The sequence below is a fragment of the Dermacentor andersoni genome, chromosome 7 (assembly GCF_023375885.2).
Source record: "Dermacentor andersoni chromosome 7, qqDerAnde1_hic_scaffold, whole genome shotgun sequence".
Taxonomy (NCBI): domain Eukaryota; kingdom Metazoa; phylum Arthropoda; class Arachnida; order Ixodida; family Ixodidae; genus Dermacentor; species Dermacentor andersoni.
The window spans coordinates 59,247,773-59,266,599 of record NC_092820.1 but is presented as its reverse complement, the minus strand read 5'-3'; the positions used below and the strand labels follow the sequence as shown (position 1 = coordinate 59,266,599).

At 47.9% G+C, this 18,827-nt stretch overlaps 1 long non-coding RNA gene across 1 annotated transcript; it reads left to right on the top strand.

Moving 5' to 3' along the window:
* Window positions 1-5,867: 5,867 nt before the first annotated feature.
* LOC140219263 (uncharacterized) lies at window positions 5,868-17,475 on the top strand. Its single transcript, XR_011895406.1, has 3 exons — window positions 5,868-5,963; window positions 11,276-11,365; window positions 17,386-17,475. It is a non-coding gene; the product is annotated as an uncharacterized lncRNA (long non-coding RNA).
* Window positions 17,476-18,827: the final 1,352 nt, after the last annotated feature.

Sequence of the window (18,827 nt, the reverse complement as noted above, 5' to 3'; positions counted from 1 at the left end):
GGAGTACGCGACACGTGGCACAGCGCGGATCTTTACACCGAATATATCAAATATACGAAAAATCGAATGTTGGATATTATTGCGATAGGTATTACATCGACACACTCCGGGCTAATAAGTGATGTTCCACATAAATTAAATGTGCGAGAATATCGCGGTCACATGCTGTAGGTGGGAGGGAAAGCATGCGAGGGTGAGGCGAGAAGGATGCTGGCTTTGCGCGGCGGCGTCTTCTCGAGTGCGTAAACGCGGATGGCGGGCAGAGTGCGCGCAAGGAGGGGGAAGCAGGGAGATGTGTGCGCTGATGCATCTGGGTCGCAAGCCCCAAGGGTAGCGTTGGCCTGGCGGCCTGGGGCACAGCTGGAAGCATGCGAAGGTCCTGGCAAAGGATGAGTCGACTGCTAACAGAACAACGTGTTTATTATAGCATCGCAAAAGAGCGGCCGGTCAGGTCGACCGAAGTGGAGAGACGGGAGAGCACGTTACTCGACGGAAGAATTCGAAGCCTCGGCGTCCGTTGCATCCGCGCCGGCTATACCACTCGTCGGAGGCGAAACGTAACAGACCGCCCCGCCGGGTGAAGGAGATCCCGATGGTCAGGGGACTGCATCCGCTGTCCGGAGGGATGTCGCTCGATGATGCTCATAACCGAAGTCGGTCGTCCCTCGGCGTTTCTTGAGCACAACGCACAGAGAAGGCCTCGTTCTCACGTTCAGGTTCACACAGGACACTGCAAAGTGACTTCGGGAGAGTTGCCATTTTTCTCTCGTTCCCAGCAAGCGTTAGAACTACGCCGAAACTCAACCGCTCAGTCAGCAAGCACGACACAACCCTCACTAAGCCATGCCAGATTTTTTTTTCCCTTTTATACTACTGCCTAGTTCCTTACAGTAGTCTAGCAGCACTCAGAACGCGTCCACAAATTGGAAAATTGCACTAGAAAGCACGTCATCACTTTGAAACACTAAACAAAAGCAATATGTTAAATATCCTGCCTCAGGAAGAAAAACATCAGTAACAAACAACTTTGAGGCTGATTCCTACGTTAGGGGCCTCGAACTAAGCCATAGGCGTTAGCGTTGAGACTCCCCTTTTTGTAACGCACCTCAAAGGAATGTTGTTGCAAAGCGAGTCTCCAGCGCAGGAGGCGGCCATTTTTGGAAGATATGGTCTGCAGCTATTGGAGAGGGCGGTGATCCGTCTCGAAGCCTGCGAAGCGGAGACCGCAGCGAGCGACCGTACACCAGCTCAGCTGGCGGAAACCCCGTAGCTGCAGCGGCGCGGTCCTTATAGCAAACATCACCCCAGGCAGACACAGCTCGCAGTCAGTTTGTTGTTCAAACCACAATGCTCTCAACACGCGCTTCATGACGGAGTGGAGCTTCTCAACGGAATTCGACTGTGGGTGGTACACTGAGCTGTGTAACAGCTTTACCCCACACCTTTCGAGAAAGGCTGTCGTCAAAGCGCTAGTAAACACTGTGCCCTGATCTGACTGGATTTCCGCAGGAAAACCAACTCGCGCAAATATGGACAGTAGTGCATTGACTACCTCAACTGAGCTGAGTTCTTTAAGCGGCACTGCTTCAGGGAACTTTGTCGCTGGGCAGATCACAGTCAAAATGTGTCTGTACCCCGTGGTTGTTACCGGCAGAGGTCCCACTGCATCCATAATGAGCCGTCTAAAAGACACCGTAATGATAGGTACCAACTTCAACGGCGCCCTCGATTTGTCCCCTGGTTTGCCCACCCGCTGACAGGTGTCAGATGTCCTCACGAACTGTTCTGCGTCACGAAAACACCATGGCCCATAGTACTCTAGCAAGAGACGGCCCTTAGTCTTCTTAACTCCTAGGTGTCCGGACCACGAACCTCCATGCGACAAGCGCAACAGATCCTGACGGTAGCACTGAGGCACGATCAGCTGATCGAACTCCACTCCCCTGCGGTCAAGATACTTCCGGTACAAGACCCCACTCCTTTCCACAAAACGAGCATTTTTCTTGGCGATACCTTCCTTGATATAGCAGCGCATGTTTTCTAGGCTGCCATCCTTTTTTTGCTCGGCTATCAAAGCCGACCGGCTGACTTTTAGCAACCTATTAAGTCCATCTGACGTAGGCGCGATGAGCAAATCTGCAGATAGCTCTTCTAACTTTCCCGTGTCGGGCATTTCCCCTCCAGTATCTGGTGCCTTCAACGCTACAGGCTCAATTTTATTCAGTTCGGACCTGCTCTGAATATCAGCTTGCTGCGCCTCCGACCCTTTCTCATTGTTCGACAACGTCGGCCCCGCAACTACCGTCTTTGCAGCGAGCTCCCGAACTCTCGATCTGGTTAAGGCCTGACCGCTAGCCTCACCAAACAAAAGCCCCTTCTCGCGCAGGAGGTGATCGGACCCGTTCGAAAATAGGTACAGGTACTGGGGGGGGGGGGGGGGGGGAGGGAAGCATAGATGACACTGCGGCCTCCGTCTCAAGTGCTCCGAAAGGACCTTCAATAAGCACTTTTGCTACGAGCAGACACACGCTATGAGCTTCCACGGCTTGTTTGATCCATGCTCACTCTCCCGTGAGCATATCGGTTCTACGTAAGAGGGGTGAACTACATCCATTGTAGCTGCGGAATCGCGAAGCACTCGGCGCTCTTTCCCGTTCACGAGGAGGTCTCGCATGTAAGGCTCGAGAAGCTTCATGTTCTCGTCAGTGCTGCATAATGACAAAAACACAACTTTTGTTTTTGTTTCTGGACACTGCGCCGAAAAGTGACCCGGCTTCTGGCACGTATAACACACGCGCGCTTGCCTTATCTCGAACCACTTTCTACGTTCGGCTTCGGCTGCCGCCATCTCCTTATGCTCGGTCGCACTGCTTTCACTCGCATCCGTACTACGTGGGTCCCCCCTTGCTCTCATGGGTGTGAACTTCGGCCTCTCAAACTTGGAGCCAAATTCACCCTTTTGACCGTCCTTAGCTCCGCGAGCCCGACGCGTCACAATCTCCTCGGCTAGCTCGGCGGCTTTAGCCACCGTACTAACGTCTGGCCTATCCAAGACCCAGTACCGCACGTTCTCAGGTAACCGACTGTAAAACTGTTCCAGCCCGAAACACTGCAGAACTTTCTCGTGGTCACCAAACGCTTTCTCTTCTTTGAGCCACTCCTGCATGTTTGACATAAGCCTGTAGGCAAACTCTGTATATGACTCACTTCTGCCTTTCTCATTTTCCCGAAACTTCCGACGGAACGCCTGCGCTGACAGCATGTACTTTTTTAGCAGACTCGATTTCACTTTGTCGAAATCCTCTGCCTCCTCTCTCTTCAAGCGAGCGACTACGTCGGCCGCCTCGCCGGGTAACAAAGTGAGCAAGCGCTGTGGCCACGTTTCCCGAGAGAACCCCTGCTTCTCGCACGTTCGCTCAAAGTTAACCAGGAACAAACCAATGTCCTCTCCAAGCTTAAACGGCCGCACCAGGTCAGTCATTTTGAACGATACTCGTTTTCCTGCACCGTGTGCCTGACTTCCATTACGAGCGCGTTCCATCTCTACCTCGAGACGCTTCATTTCCAAAGCGTGTTGACGGTCGCGCTCTTCTTTTTCTTTCTGCTCTTTTCGTTCGCGCTCGTCTTTCTCTTTTTGCTGTTTACGTTCGCGCTCGTCTTTCTCTTTTTGCTCTTTGCGTTCGCGCTCCTGTCTTTTTGCCGTCTCCGTCTCCTCAATGGTCTCAAGGCATTCCGACAGCTAGTCATCCTCAGCTTCTAACTCAAGAATAGCCCTTAGCAGTTCTGGTTTTCTGGGTTTGTCTGAGACATCCAGACCCAACTCTCTTGCGAGCTCCAGCAATTTCGGTTTGCGCAACGACTTCAAATCCTTGGCTGCTCTGAATACTGCTTTCTCTACTGCCTACTATTGTCTTGCCGCAAACTAACCCGGCAGCAACGACAACCACAATTACCAGCTCTGTTTCTGACACTAACAAAAGCCTGGCAAAACTCAGAAGAATAAAGTCCCGCACTCACTAAACCTCGCAGCCAAGAATTCAGCGCAGTCGTTCCGCTGCAGGCAACCAGTCATCACACAGGGCTCGTTGCACTGCTCCCGGATGGTCGTTGTGCTGCTCAGCATATAGTCGACCGCATATCTTCGCTGCTGGCCTCCGTTGTCGCGATCTCACCGCTGACAACCAGTTGTTGCATCTGGGTCGCAAGCCCCAAGGGTAGCGTTGGCCTAGCGGCCTGGGGCACAGCTGAAAGCATCCGAAGGTCCTGGCAAAGGATGAGTCGACTGCTAACAGAACAACTTGTTTATTATAGCATCGCAAAAGAGCGGCCGGTCAGGTCGACCGTAGTGGAGAGACGGGAGAGCACGTTACTCGACGGAAGAATTCGAAGCCTCGGCGTCCGTTGCATCCGCGCCGGCTATACCCTCGTCGGAGGCGAAACGTAACAGCGCGCTTTGAGAGGTGGAGGATAGAAGAGGTGCACGGTAGCTACGTAGCCCGAGTCTCCGCTCCTATTCCGGTCATAGCTGCGCATTGCACGGCTGAGAGCGGCCCCCACCTCCTACCTAGGAGGTGATCTGGTCCGAGTTCGAAGGGTAACCGACTCCAGATAGCTGATGGCTTCGAAGATGCACGAAGGGGGAATTCACTCCCTGGCAGGTGCTGCTCTTCCTCACGCCAGCGTTCGGACAGCGAATGTCAGCGGTCATCGAGTGGCGTGTCCATTTTTGTCTGTAATCGTGTGACACCGTGCCTGCTAACTTATTTAGTAAGCGAATGCTTGCAGCGGTTTTACAGTTGATAAAGGAGTTACCTTAGTGCGTATAACTGTCTAATGATTTGCTGTCGTAGTTAATATTCTTCGCCTTTAGGGCGAAACTGTGACAATTTTATTCTGGAATGGAATTATTCGAACGTTGACTATTCTATTCGATTCGGTGATATTCGTGTATTCGGTTCTCCCACGCAGTTTTTTCCACTACCTTTCTGAGCGACTGTAACCCACCTATATTTATCCGTACCTAACTGTGCATGTACCTCTCGTTCCGATTATTCCGCAAACCTGCATCATACCTCGTATTTGTTCTTGTAGCAGCTAGGGCTAACAGCTACAGTAAGCCAGTCGTCCGTCTCTGCTGCTATCCGGAGAACTCAACCTAGCTTTGCGCCACTTATATCGGAACATTACGTGGGATCTGTTTGTTATCCTGTCATCTTCTTTTATCTTATTTTGCTAAGGATTGCATTCAACAAGAAATAAACCGCTCTTTTACAACTGTAAGCTGTGCTTTTGTTTGTTAATGTACAATTTGTCTTGTGCCACAGCTAAGGAACAGAAGAAATATGAAGGAATCTCAAGAAGGCTGCTTAGGCGAACTTTCTTTCTTGAATTTGGCCAATGGTAATTGCGTCTTAAAGCCAAATGACCTTGGTGCAGCATTGTTAAAACAAATTTTCTTGTGCTTTCTTTACTACTTAAATCAGTTTTCGTTTTCCCCTCCTAAGTGTGTAAGCTGTCACGTTCAGCGTTTAAAGTCAACAGAAGGCAATGATGACGCAGTGACGACCAAGGGCACTATTTGTCTGCTTCTTTTCTTGATTCCTAAACCGCTCGCTTCCTGGCCAATCCCTTGTTGTGGGCATGTGCCATTGTTCGGGGTCATCATCGTCACTGGCGCAGCGCGTGCTGCGCGAGAATCACGCGCTCAGAAGATAACGCAGAAGAAGCCCGACGGTTCGCTAAGTCCAGGCGTCCCTCCTTCTCACGGACTTCGAGTGTCGACCTTCTAAGCTCTCAGCTACTACAACCTTCATCGAGGCATGGCCGACGTGAGGAAGGACAACGTGTCCTGTGCAGCCTCCAAGTCTTCTTCGTCCGGAAAGTCGAGCTCTTCGGGTAAGGACAGAAGCAAGCCAACGAAACGCAAGCAATCGCGGCCTTCGATCGCCGAAAGCAGCGGCAAGGTGAGTGCGATGGCGGCTGCAGCCCGCTTTAGAGCGCAGCTCTTTTGCACCCTTCCCACGTTTCGCGTCGCCGTTAGGCTCGCCGTCGTGCTTCGCCGTGACCAGCTCCGTAGCCGGGGCTAGCGCGCTGCTCTAGCTGCGCGTGCACCTGGCACTATCTCTCGCACATGGCGCGATCCTTGCTCTTTTCGCTCCTCCAAAGCCGGATCATGTGTTCTCGCCTATCCTCTCACCCCCTTCCTCCGCGAAGCTCCGTTGCGGTGACTCTCGCCGCTACCGTCTACTCCGCCCTCGCCGTTCCGTTATCCCAATGTCGCTAAAGTCCCTCAATAATTTCAAAGTATCGAAAGGCTTTGATCCTGCCGACGACGCCAGTGATAGGCTGAACGGTGACATGTGACCTTGCTCAGCCCCTTTGCCGCCATGAAAGTTCCTGTGCGCCGGGCAAAGTGCGAGCGTTTCGCCTGTTGTGCATAGCACAACAGGCGAAGAGCTGTGATAGTATTTCACTCGCGCGAATGAATGTTGATGGCCGAACTTTGCGGTGAATATTTACTTTAGTTCGTTCTGAGCCCGCTGAATAGCTCAGTATGACCTAGGATGCGATGAACCGAAATGCCTTGTTGCTGTGCGGGTGGGTGCCGATATCAGATGGAGGATGGCAAGAAGTTATTTTGCATTCCGCTCGGCAAACAAAACCTAACCAGAAGATAAATGTGGTCGCATAGAATTGGACGGAATAACTGAACCGTCGTTAACTGCACGACAATGCGAGGAAAGTAACGTGGAGTGATAGGAAGGGGTGAGCGAAAGTACACACGTGTGTGTGCAGAGCTGCGATAGTATTTCATTCGCGCGCATGAATTTTGACGGCCGAAGTTTGTGGAGGTCATTGATTTTAGTGCATTATGAGCCCGTTGACTTAGCAAGTGCAGTATGACCTAGCATGCAAGTAAATGGCGTGGCAGAAGGGCATTAACTCGCTGACAAATATCCGCATTGCGTTGCGTGCGCAATTTCAGCAAATTTGAGACGCGAATTCTACTTTTATTCTTTCCTGTGTTCGTGCGCGCGTTATTAACTGCGCTTTACAATATGTCCAAAAAGTCATTTCCAACTCTGCATATCGTAATCGTATTTGGTGCATTGCATGTGTGAACAAATATATTCCTAAGTACCTGCATTACTCTGCTTTTGAAAACAAATACTGCACAGCCACTGCTATTGGCCATCAAATAATAAAGTATAATACGATATATCAAAGTACATTACATACAGCTGCGAGCTCGTTCCTTCCAAGTTTCCCTTACACTCGAAAATGTTTCAATAATTGGCGATGTCATATTACTGATGAAAAACACACAACTGCAAATTAACATAAGAAAAACGCCAGAGCCGATACACTGAATGCCAGCAAAACACAGTGCAGTGATCGCTAGGCCAATCCGCATGCGTTTCGCATAAGGGCCCTCTAATTCTTACGGGGCTGTAGCGGTGCACGGAGGCGAAAAGGCACAAACACAACAATGCGCGTCATGATTCAAGTTTACGTGGCGACGTCGCATGGTTCACGAGAACAGTCAACCGCAGTCACACACGTGCACACACTACGCTGGATATTGGTGTGCCGCGAGACTAGATCGCTCTGGCAGCCCGAACACGATCGAAGAGACTCGCTGACACGATACCGCCCCTTCGGAATGTCACGACAGTTGCACTGCCTCGTAGCATTGAACCACACAACACAACAGTCGTCGTTCAATCGCTACACGACAGACACACTCAGCGGCAAGAAGACTGTTACCGTGAGGGTCGCACGTTTCAGCGACGTTATGTCGAAAGTTTTTCGGCCCAAGCGACTGTCAGCGTACTTTTTTACACGAATTCCTCGTTCAAAGTAACCGCTATGCGTACGCTGCGCACTTACAAGCAAAATAATTAACAGAGCAAACGGGATTAAGCACAACCAATCACCAAGGCTCGCACGGTGATTGAGCGCAAACGAACGAAATATAAACATGCGGAATCGAGGCGATCGAGCCCTCATTCCGCTCTCTTGAGCGTTTTTTTTTCAACGCTCAATTGAAATTAAAGGACTAGATTTAGCAGTTGCGGACCTTCTTTCGTATTTCACCACAGCCAGGCAGGCACCAGTAGGTTTTATTTCCGCGCGTGCGCAGATATTTTTTCACCTCACGAATGCCGCGGCGCCGCAGTTTAGCGTGGGCGCCGTCTGCTACAGGAACTTCCTAGGTGGCGCGCGCGGCAGATGTCGCTACCTTGAAAATTATAGAGGGACCTTAACTGTCGCGGCACTGCTGCGGTGCCGGTGGCGAGCGCTGCTAGCCTCCTCGCGCGTGACGGCTCTCCGCTCCTGCGTCCCCGCGTCGCGTAGCTCTACGGCTCTCAGCCGCGTCTCGCTTCCCCGTTTGCAAGGCGCGTTCCTCAGTGGCATTTGTCGCCTCTCGCAGTTCTTGCGCCTGGCTCTCCTTCTCCCGCCTCCACTGTTGCCTTATACCTCCCCTTACCTGGCGCAGTGCCGCTGCGGTTACTCGAAAAACAGTTATAGCGTTTCGTCCCCTTACTTCTACTTCCTACCCCAACCTTGTGCGGCCACATTGAGAATGAGTCTGAATGAATGAGTGTGTGGCCTCCACTCAATACCCCTATTTTCTACCCGTTTCCTCATCCCGCCAGTATCGTAATCGTCGGCCAATTTTTTTAGGGGCCTAATACCGCGTACTTCTTGGCTAGTTGGTTCATGCATTACACCTTTATCGCTTTAATGAGGAAAACACCGTAGCGAAGAAGGCTGGAATAACGCGAAAACACAAAATAGACGGTGCCGTGCTTGCCCTGTCTTCTTCACTGTTGTGTGGCCCTTGTTGGCGCGGTACCAAACGCAAACTTTAACGACAGTGTTGCCCTACCGCGCTTGTTGGGACCACCGCGTTCGGGCGGAGGCATGCTGTTTCCTTTCTCACCTATCCGAGAAAGGCCGTTCGAAAAATGAACAAATCGAACTTTCAAGTCGCCTGCCCTAGCTCCCACGACTATAAACGTGACTACTGTGACCACACCCGTCGTGGTTGCTCAGTGGCTATGGTGTTGGGCTGCTGAGCACGAGGTCGCGGGATCGAATCCCGGCCACGGCGGCCGCATTTCGATGGGGGCGAAATGCGAAAACACCCGTGTACTTAGATTTAGGTGCACGTTAAAGAACCCCAGGTGGTCAAAACCTCCGGAGTCCCCCACTACGGCGTGCCTCATAATCAGAAAGTGGTTTTGGCACGTAAAACCCCATAATTAATTAACTACTGTGACCACCACACAGTAACCACTGAAACAGAACAAAACAGTAACCACCGCTTGCAAAAAGAGCATGCACGACACTTAACCCATTAGAGCCCAGCGTAACTTTAAATGCACAGTACTATTCTCATGTGTAAATACTTAAAAAAGCACTATACTGTCTTCCTCAGTACGCCATTTTGCTAAGAAGGGTCCTGCCAAGCCTACTACATTCTAGTTTCTTTTTGTCTCGAAGTTAACGCGTGTCTGTGTAAGTTTTAGGAAAGAATGGCGTAAACTATGAATGCATGACATTTCATATGCAAATGGAATACGGAATACTAGAAGGCGGTCGGGAGCGGCGGTGTCGATATAGCTTCAGTGCGTTGCTCGGATGTCCGACGAAGCAGGAAAAAAGAAAGAGGGAATCGACGCGGTATCCCTGTCTCTTGTTTCCTCAATATCGGGTTCGTATCTGTATTGCTTCAACGGAATGAACATGCTCTTAAGGCAAGAAATGAACATTGGGTTATACGAGACGGGGCGCAGTCTCATCGCAGCAGCTCGATGACGCGCGTGTCGCACACGACCTTCTTGGAACACGGCGGCTGACTTACGGCGACGTTCAAAAAAAAAGAAGGAAGGAAAAAAAAATCAGTTCCACGCAGTGAAAACTGTCAAATAAGTGAAGCTGGCGGTCGTTTTCTGAAGTTTGAACGCGCGTTTAGTGCAATTTTCATGAGTCTTTTGTCTCGTTGCCGCCGTTTTGATAGATTCGAGCTTCGGCTCCGGATTGCGCGCACTCTTCAGTTGGGCGAGGTTGTGACCAAACCAAAGTCTATCACACCTTGCAGCTGCGGCCGCACTCACGGTCGGGGAATTCTCTCTTGAACCGTCCATCGGCACCCTCCTTTGGAGAAATATCTCCGCGTCGATGTCTCTGCTCGGCCTCCTATACTTTCGAAGTTGCGAGTTGGCTTGCTTATGCTGGTGCTTGGCTTGGATTGGCTTCTCTGGAAAGTGGGGTTTGGCTTGCCTCCACCGGTGCTTCGCTCGCCCTTCCCGTCATCGATCCTCGGCGGTAGCGACTTCCCTCCGCTAACGCTTTGTTTGCGCTCCTCGCTCTCGAAGCTCGGGATTTGCGCGACGTCGGCGGTGCCGCTCGCGCCGAGCGGAATTCATGGGGCGAAAGGGCGCGCGCCGGCGAAGCACCTGCTTCTATGCCCCTATCCGCACCCTGCCCCTCTGCGTGACACCAAACAACGGATGGCAAAGGCTCGACTTAGAACAGCTCCGCTGTTTAAAAAACGGCGTGGCACTTGCTTCTTCTACACGTAAGAATCTCAAAGGTGGGGAGAGATGGAGTGATCAAAAGAGAGTCACCGGATTCGGCATGGCAGGACTTGTGCCCATAACCTTCGTTAATCGATCAGAAACTACATTACGGAGGTACAGTGTCGTGGCCAGGCTGCGTTAAATACGATACACAAGGACGCCTGGGTTGTTCGTGTGCCTGTCGTTTTCAGTTAGCGTTGTTCTTGAGAATGTTGCGTTGAAATACACTGCACTTGCAGGCCCGCTTCGAAGCACTGCGGTCGCAGTATAGCTAAAGACATATCGCCATGTAGTGCATATTCTGGGAGCACGTATACTAGCATTATTGGACATCTGAAAGGCCAAGAGGCAAACACAAACTGAAGCATAAAATCTTAAAGGTCCCGCTCAAGCCAGGGGGCATACTAATGCGATTGTTTAGCAATTCACCACGCGATGCAGAGGTATTTGTAGCATGAAGTGACTTACGTCGTTGCATGCAATCAATTTACGAAACTACATCAGCCGATTCATTTGGAATCCCCTGAGGTGGCAGCACTGTTACAGCCCTGGCTTCTCTACTTACTCGTTTCTCAGCTAATCACATAATGTCACAGCAAGAAGTTTTAAAAGAAAAATGGAGCACACATGATCGCTGACGATGTGTAGCTTGGAAACTTAAGGTCCGTACTACACTTCATTCGCAGACTTCAAAGGGTCCGGCTGCACCGAAAGCACCTGTTGCAGAAGTTCCTGCCGGGCCTGCACATTTAAAGGCGACCAAATCAAAAGAAAAGGTACGACTCCCCTGCGGAATATGAGGGCGCAGTAACAACTTTACGCGTAACCCCATACTATGCATATAGAGTTCTTCGTTTTCGGGTAAAACCCGATAATTACCGATTTTTGCTCCCCGAACAATATTTATGAACATCAGGTTAAACCCCCGATTCCTTATAGACTAAAGAATAATATTAAATGGAGGCGTTATAAAAGTTATGAAAGGTGCTCATCTTTTTGTGAACTGGTGGCCACGACATATTAGTATTATTACTAAGAAATGAATATGGTATAAGCTTCGTTCTCGCTTGACTCTCGGGATACGCTGGCATATACGGGTGTCCCAGCTAACTCTAGCCACGGTTTAAGAATATGCACATGCCATGTAGCTTGACAGAACCAAGGTAATGCTTGCCATCGCTTGGAGATACTCGGATTATGTTTTCATACCGCTTAATTAGATAATTAGTCATGGTTATTTATTCAACTTATCAAATATTATAATTAGATGAAATGTGTGAAAGAGCAAATTGTAGAACAACATGAAAAACTCCCGATATAGCTTTCTGTTGCTCAATACGTGCTACATAAAGGTGTTTTTTCGAGCGTGAAAGAAGTGCCCGAATACACGCAAGAGTGCCTCGAGCGGTTAGTCGCGCGACAATTTTGCGTGTATTCGCGGGCTTGCCCGCTCGTAAAAACACTTATGTAGCACGTATTGAGCAACAGAAAGCTGTGTCGGTAGATGTTCATGTCGCTCTACAATTTTCTCATTGACACTTTTTATCTAACTATAATAATTGAGAAGTTCAATAATTCAGACTAATTATCTAGGTAGGCGGAATGAAAAATAAGTTGAGTATCTCCAAGCGACGGCAAACAAGATTACCTTGGTTATGACCCGCTACGTGGCATTTGCATATTTTTAAACTGTGGCTAAAATTATCTTGGACACCCTGCATAAAGGTATACTGTATTCAGCTCATGCCGCGGCCTTCAGTGAACGAAAGCCTGTTACTCTTTTAATAGCCGCGTTTAAACGGATACGGCAATGGTGCATTGCATCGCATTTCCTGCACGTCGCACAAGGTAAACAGCGGTGATACGCTGGGAATCAAAATAACGCAAAGCTGACGTTGCTTTCCATCGTGAATGCTAGCTGTGACGTTAAAGCGATGTTTACATAACCACTCTACCTTCAAAAAAGGGCGACTCATTGAGGCGAAAGCCTTTCTAGGCTCATGGTGGAGTTTGTGCCAGCAGACCTGTCTTCCGGAGTGTCCGCCGAAGCGTCATCAGGCCAAATGAAGACAAATTAAAGACAAATTATAGAATGAGAAATGATAGTGACAGTTAGTGAATGATAACGTTATAATAGAGATTGTTAGAGGTTAATGACTAGTAATGACTAATAATGACTACTAATGACTTGTAATTACTACAAATGACTCCTAAATGACCAATGTCTAACGACGGCTTGTAACGACCAGAACTGATTACAAATGACTAGAAATGGCTAGTAATTAGTAGTAATGACTAAATGACTGCTAATGACTGGTAATTCGTACTAATGACTATGACAGGACCAATATGTCTAACGATGGCTTGTAATGACCACAAGTGATTACAAATGACTAAAATGCTTACTAGTGAGCAGTAATGCCTAATTTTGACTGAAATGACTTGTAATGACTAATATTGACTACGAAATGACAAATATCTCTAACGACAACTTGCAACGGGTACAATTAATTATAAATGCCTAACAATGCTTAATAATGACCAGTAATGACTAACAATGACTGAAATGACTTGTAATGACTACTAATGACTATGATATGACCAACATGTCTAACGACGGGAATTGATTGTGGTCTAACGACAACAATTGATTACAGATGTCTAAAACGCTTAGTAGCTAGCAGTAGTGACTAATAATGACTCAAAAGGCGAATGATAAAAGTATGCTTTCGCCGTTCACCTCTTGAGAGTTCTTAAGAGACCCTGTAATTTTTGTCTAGCGGTATACCATTGATTTTGTCGCAAGATTACGTATTAGGACCCAGCCAAACAGAACAACAGCGTACAAGGACAAAAGGTCTGTCATGACTAGGATGGACATTGAAATACTCCCTATGCATATAATGTAATATTGTGAAAGCATCACACCTTCGCACCTGCTGCAACGAATGCTGCTGTGGACTAATTCTTGCACGTCTTTTGTGTAATTGAAGTGGAGAGAACAATGGAAAGAAAGACTCGCCAAATCCGTGTCTATATTGTTGTTTTTGTAAATACGGTTACCTTAAGACAGTGTAAATTAACGCGTGACAACGAGAATTCTTAGAAATCAGTTCGTAGACTAATTTTCAGACAGCCGCATTTGCATTGAGATGTTCGTCTGTGTTAGCTTGTTTAAATATAATGCGTCTATCGAAAAGAAGACCGTTAATTGTTTATAAAGCTCAACCAGAAAAATTCTGAACATTGGACACCGGGAAGACAGAACCCCTATTTCGACCACACTTTCATTTGCCATGGTTTGTTTTTCGATTCGGTGGGCAAAGGGCAGGCCTTATGTATTTGGTGTGCCGCCTTTTGCCTCCCTTCATCGGTTTGTGACCAAAGAATAAGAATAAATTTATCTTATTATTTTTCGTGGTACGTTGTTATTGTGATTTACCAAAGTTGCGCATATCCTCTGCTCTTTTAATCCATCATTTGAAACCTATTCACTCTCCTCGCCCTTGTCTTGGCCTTCCTTTCTGGAGGTCAAACAGTGGATGCGATCGCCGCTCAACGCCATCATGCATGGTGTATTCGATAACCGGCAAGCATGGACTTCGAAATCGGAAGGCCATCCGATCACGGAGGCCATGCAGCAACCAAGTGAGAAAAGCGATACTGACCACTGTTCGCTGCCGATATGATAAGATTGTGCGGGAAGTCGCAGAGAAGGCGCACTTTGTATGGATATATTTAATTTTCCATTTTTCTTTCGCCCTTAATCACTGGCTTGCACGCTGCGGCAATGCCGTTATAGCTGGAATATGTGGCTCGGTGCTCCGAATGATAAGAAAAGATTACTAGGAAGTGAAATGCATCGTTACAACATCCGCACGGCTCCAGAGGACTTGCGGTCTGAGAATCGTAGATCATGTCTCTTGTATATAACAATGTTACTGAGCAAACAGTATTCTGGCTGCTTAGCCTGGGAATATGTACTATTCATGGACAAATTGTACACTAAGAAAAACCCAGAACACAGTGCAAAATTAGGCTAGGATTTACACTCGCGCTAGCATTGTTCCTACGAGCAAACTTCAATCAACTTTGATGCTGGACCTATTAATAGCGAAGGAGTCTATCCAATGGCAAAAGACAAGATTTTGGGATATCGGCGCTTGAATGTTTGCGATCCAGGCAGCGAACGTACAGTATTCTGCTTGAGCAGATCTTGCACGTGTCACACGCAATCAATATACGAATGTTCTTACGTTTAGGTGGTCGATTTGAATCGACTACGGAGGTAGTGCCATTACCAGGCTGTCCCATTACGCGCACTAGCGAACAAGCTCGCTACGACTGCCGCAGCAAACACTTTCAGACAAAGGTCATGCAAATTTCGTCGCTGACCACGTGAACCACTGAAAAAACCAGCGGCGCTGTATACTTGCAGATAGCGCTGGTCCAAGATGCAACGAAAGCGCCTGTGCTGGAAGCGCATGCCGGGCCTGACGCTTCAAAGGAATCCCCGAAGGCGACCAACACAAAAGAAAAGGGGGGACACAATAAGGGATACTGGGGGCACGATAAAAACGTCACGTATAAGCCCAGATAGTGCCCAACCGTGAACACTATAACTGCGGCAACATTTCTAATTGCGCACGTTTTCGCAAATAAATAAGTTATTTTAACAGCCATGCGGACGCGCATGAACTGTTTATATTTTGCTATATCCTTGAATGGTGCCATCGACGGTACGTAATCTTGGAAGTGCGTAGGCACTTTAGCTCTAGGTGTCATGTGGCACATTCAGTAACATGATACCTGAAAGCTGTTATTGCCTCGAAATTTTATTTGGATTGACATTGTGCGGCATTTATTGCTATTTATGGTAAGACTAATTTATTCAAAAGAAACTAGCTGTCTACATAAGCCTCCCCCCCCCTCCTTTCCTTCAACTGATAATTGAAAAATAAAAACGCGCATTTGAAAACTCTTATCTTGCAACTACTTCAATGTACAACTGGAAGCATACAAAATACCATCTTAGTAAGTATCGTACAAATCACGGATTCCAGAAGGTAACTATAGTACCCAAAGAATCATAGACTTCATTAAAAAATACAGTATAGTAACTCCGAATCAACATGACTTTAGAAGGGAATACTTTACGGCTACTTCATTAAATTCTGTGGCAGACAAAGTAAGCCCGGCTTTAAACGATAATCAAATCATTATTGGTATTGTCCTAGATAAAAAAAAAAAGGCTTCCAACGCAGTGAAGCACAATACGTCGCTGCAGACGCTCCTACGGTCGGGATTTAGAAGGATTGCTTTAAAATTTTTTCGCGGCCATTTGAATTAAATTTAAATTCAATGTATGCGACAACAAAAGACAGGAAACTCCTTTAAATGAATGTTCCGCAAGGTTCAGTACTTGGAGCAACCTTGTTTTTGCTCTTCGTCAATCATTACCCTATCTCCTTGACCCACACGCAAACTCCTCTGTCTGCAGACGACACTGTCTTAGTTATAGCACTACCGTTAACAAACTACAGTTCACTTTTGAATGGTTTAGACGAAAAAAATCAGTGCTAAATACAAGAAAAACTGAGCGTGTTCCCCAACATATTGCGTAGAAGCACAGTGCTACGCGTATGCTTCCCTTTGTTCTGTGGTCAGCATTGTGGAGACTCGGGGTAGCGTTTAGGCAAGGAATCCTTTGTCCCAAATGAATGAGTACGTCCGGGAATAGGAGCGAAGAAAAAGGTGTTTATTTTGCGCTATTTACATGTAGTAACAAGTCGTCAGATTCTAGTCAGAGCTCACACATGCTTGCAGACTTCAGGATGCCAATCTCTCACCAAGGTGTAACAGTCGCCGGGCGGAACAAAAACCTTAATGTGTCGATAGGGCGAAATGTTTACGGCCGTCGAACAATGTCCCTTGGTGGCGAAAAAATTTGGTACAATATGGCTAGCTTGAATAAATGTCGGCCAAATATTGCACCGTGGCTTAAGAGACTCACTCTTTCGGAGAGCTCGAAAACTCGAGAATTAGTGCTGATATTTTGTACATCTCTCATGGATGCTCCAATTTTCACATTAACAGTGCACTTGATAATTGACGCTGTACTTATTCAGCCTTTGTGATAAATCCCCAACCAGCCATATCGGCAATGGGTCCAGATGCTGTGACAGTCATTTTGTGCACTTTTTTATTGCAAGAAACTTTTTTTGGAAAAAAATGGTCTTGAGGGGAAAAAACGCTCGTGCACTTCGATTTAGGTTCGCGCTAAATAACCAGAAGTGGTCGGAATCGCTCCGGAGTCTCGCACCATATGTGGTGTGTTTCATAAGCAGATCGTGCTTTTGGCTGGTAGAACCTCACAATTTTTACTTTCTTTTCCACGTCTGATCTAGCGAAGCTCTTAGGGTAGCACATAAGCTGCCAAGGCACTCATACTCTAGCCCAATTTTGATCTGCTCGCGAAGGTATGTAGCTTCCACTCTGCTGGCGCTGTGCTTTGTAGGGGAATTTCATTAAACAAGAATGTTCTTTTTCTGCATGTTCTTCCCTATTATTCAAATCTCTGTATTAATAAAATCTCTGTCACCAAATGAATGAAAAATGGGATTCGACAGAATTATTTACCTCCTTTAACTATTTCGCCGCTACTTTTTAAGTCTGCATTTTTCGAGCATGCATGACCCGTCCAAGTGTGGCAAGGCACCCACCGTGAAACGTTTGTCGCAACGTTATTTTCAATTGCACTGTAATGGACGGGTGTTGTTTATTTCTCGCTTTTCAGGCTACTGTTCCACAGGAGCCACGACCACTGCCGAAAGAGCCCCAAGGGCAGCACCCTTCAATGGATGCTTCAAGGACGGTAACGTCCAAAGAAAAGGTGCGACTCCGCCACACGCGGTGAACGCGATCAAGTAATGCTTTAGCTTATTTAATTGGGCTCTTGACAAAACACCGCGTTACCGAGGTGACGTGAACGGCAGATGACGATGGTACTTATTGGCATCCCCTTTTACGCGGGGCGCGGACTGTCCCTAGCCTCCTTGATTCACTACATTTATCGCCATCTAGCCTTTTGCCCGTCTGATGTCGATCTTAACTTTTCTATTTAAAACCGCTGTCACTATATTGTACCATTACCTACGCTTGCCATGTCTTCGTTTATATTGTTTATATATTGCCGCCAAAGAGCGTCCGCTGCTTAGATTCATCTTGAAACCTTAAAAACCCGCACTCTCCACCAAAATATTACGGGGAGAAAAGACGCTTGACAATAGATCTGCAAGATATATACAACGGGCAGAAGACAGGCATACAAGATGGAGCCCGTGCGAACGACTATCGGTGATCGTCGTCTTCGTCAATCCTCTCATTATCGTTCACTCCTGCAGCACCTCGTAACAATATGAATATCTACGGTGCCCTTTATTCCAACACTGCACTAATCGTTTCTTATCTCGACTGCTTACCAGTTAATCCTTCCACCCTCTTTGTATCCCATCGCCTCTGGAAGTTGGACACTCGATTCCTACGGGTCTCGCTGGGTGAATATATTGGCATTCTACCACGATGTGGCGAGTCATTTCCGGGTTTTCTTTGCAGTACACACGTCTCATCTTGTTGCGAGGGCTTGCTCCGGTGTGTGTTTATCCTTAGGGAACCAGCTCGAGCCTTACATAGCAAGGCACTTCTCTTTGTGTTATATTACAGATTTACCCTTCTAATTTGTTCCTTAAGGTTCTTGTAAATCTCTGTTGTCTTTTAAGGTGGAGATATTACGACCTCGCTGGGTTTCTCTTGACGTGCGCAGCTTCGCCGAGCTGGGGGAGGGAGAGCTGGGAGAGTGAAAGCACAGTGTAAGGTGACGCGGAGAGGGTCGGTGGAGCCTAGCGGGGGAGAAGGAGCGGTGCGCACGCGAGCGAGGAACGCGGCCCGGATCAACACCAATAGCCAACTCCAACTGGAAAGGACGAAGTCGTTAGACTTCGCCCTTTCCACTAGCACTAGGTCAACAGATGGGGTGGTCGCATGAGGCGGCAAAAGTGTTCGGCCTGTCACCGCAACGTCGCAGTATCGCGTGTCCGGCTGAAGTGTCCCCCTACTGTCCTGGGGAATCGGCATTCCCCGGCGCGTTTTTGTCGACGTGCATCTCTTCGCTATTCAGTTTCTCGTGTTATGCGTGTTGCTGTGAGTGTTTCCGTGTCTGCAAGCTTTAGAAATGTGAAA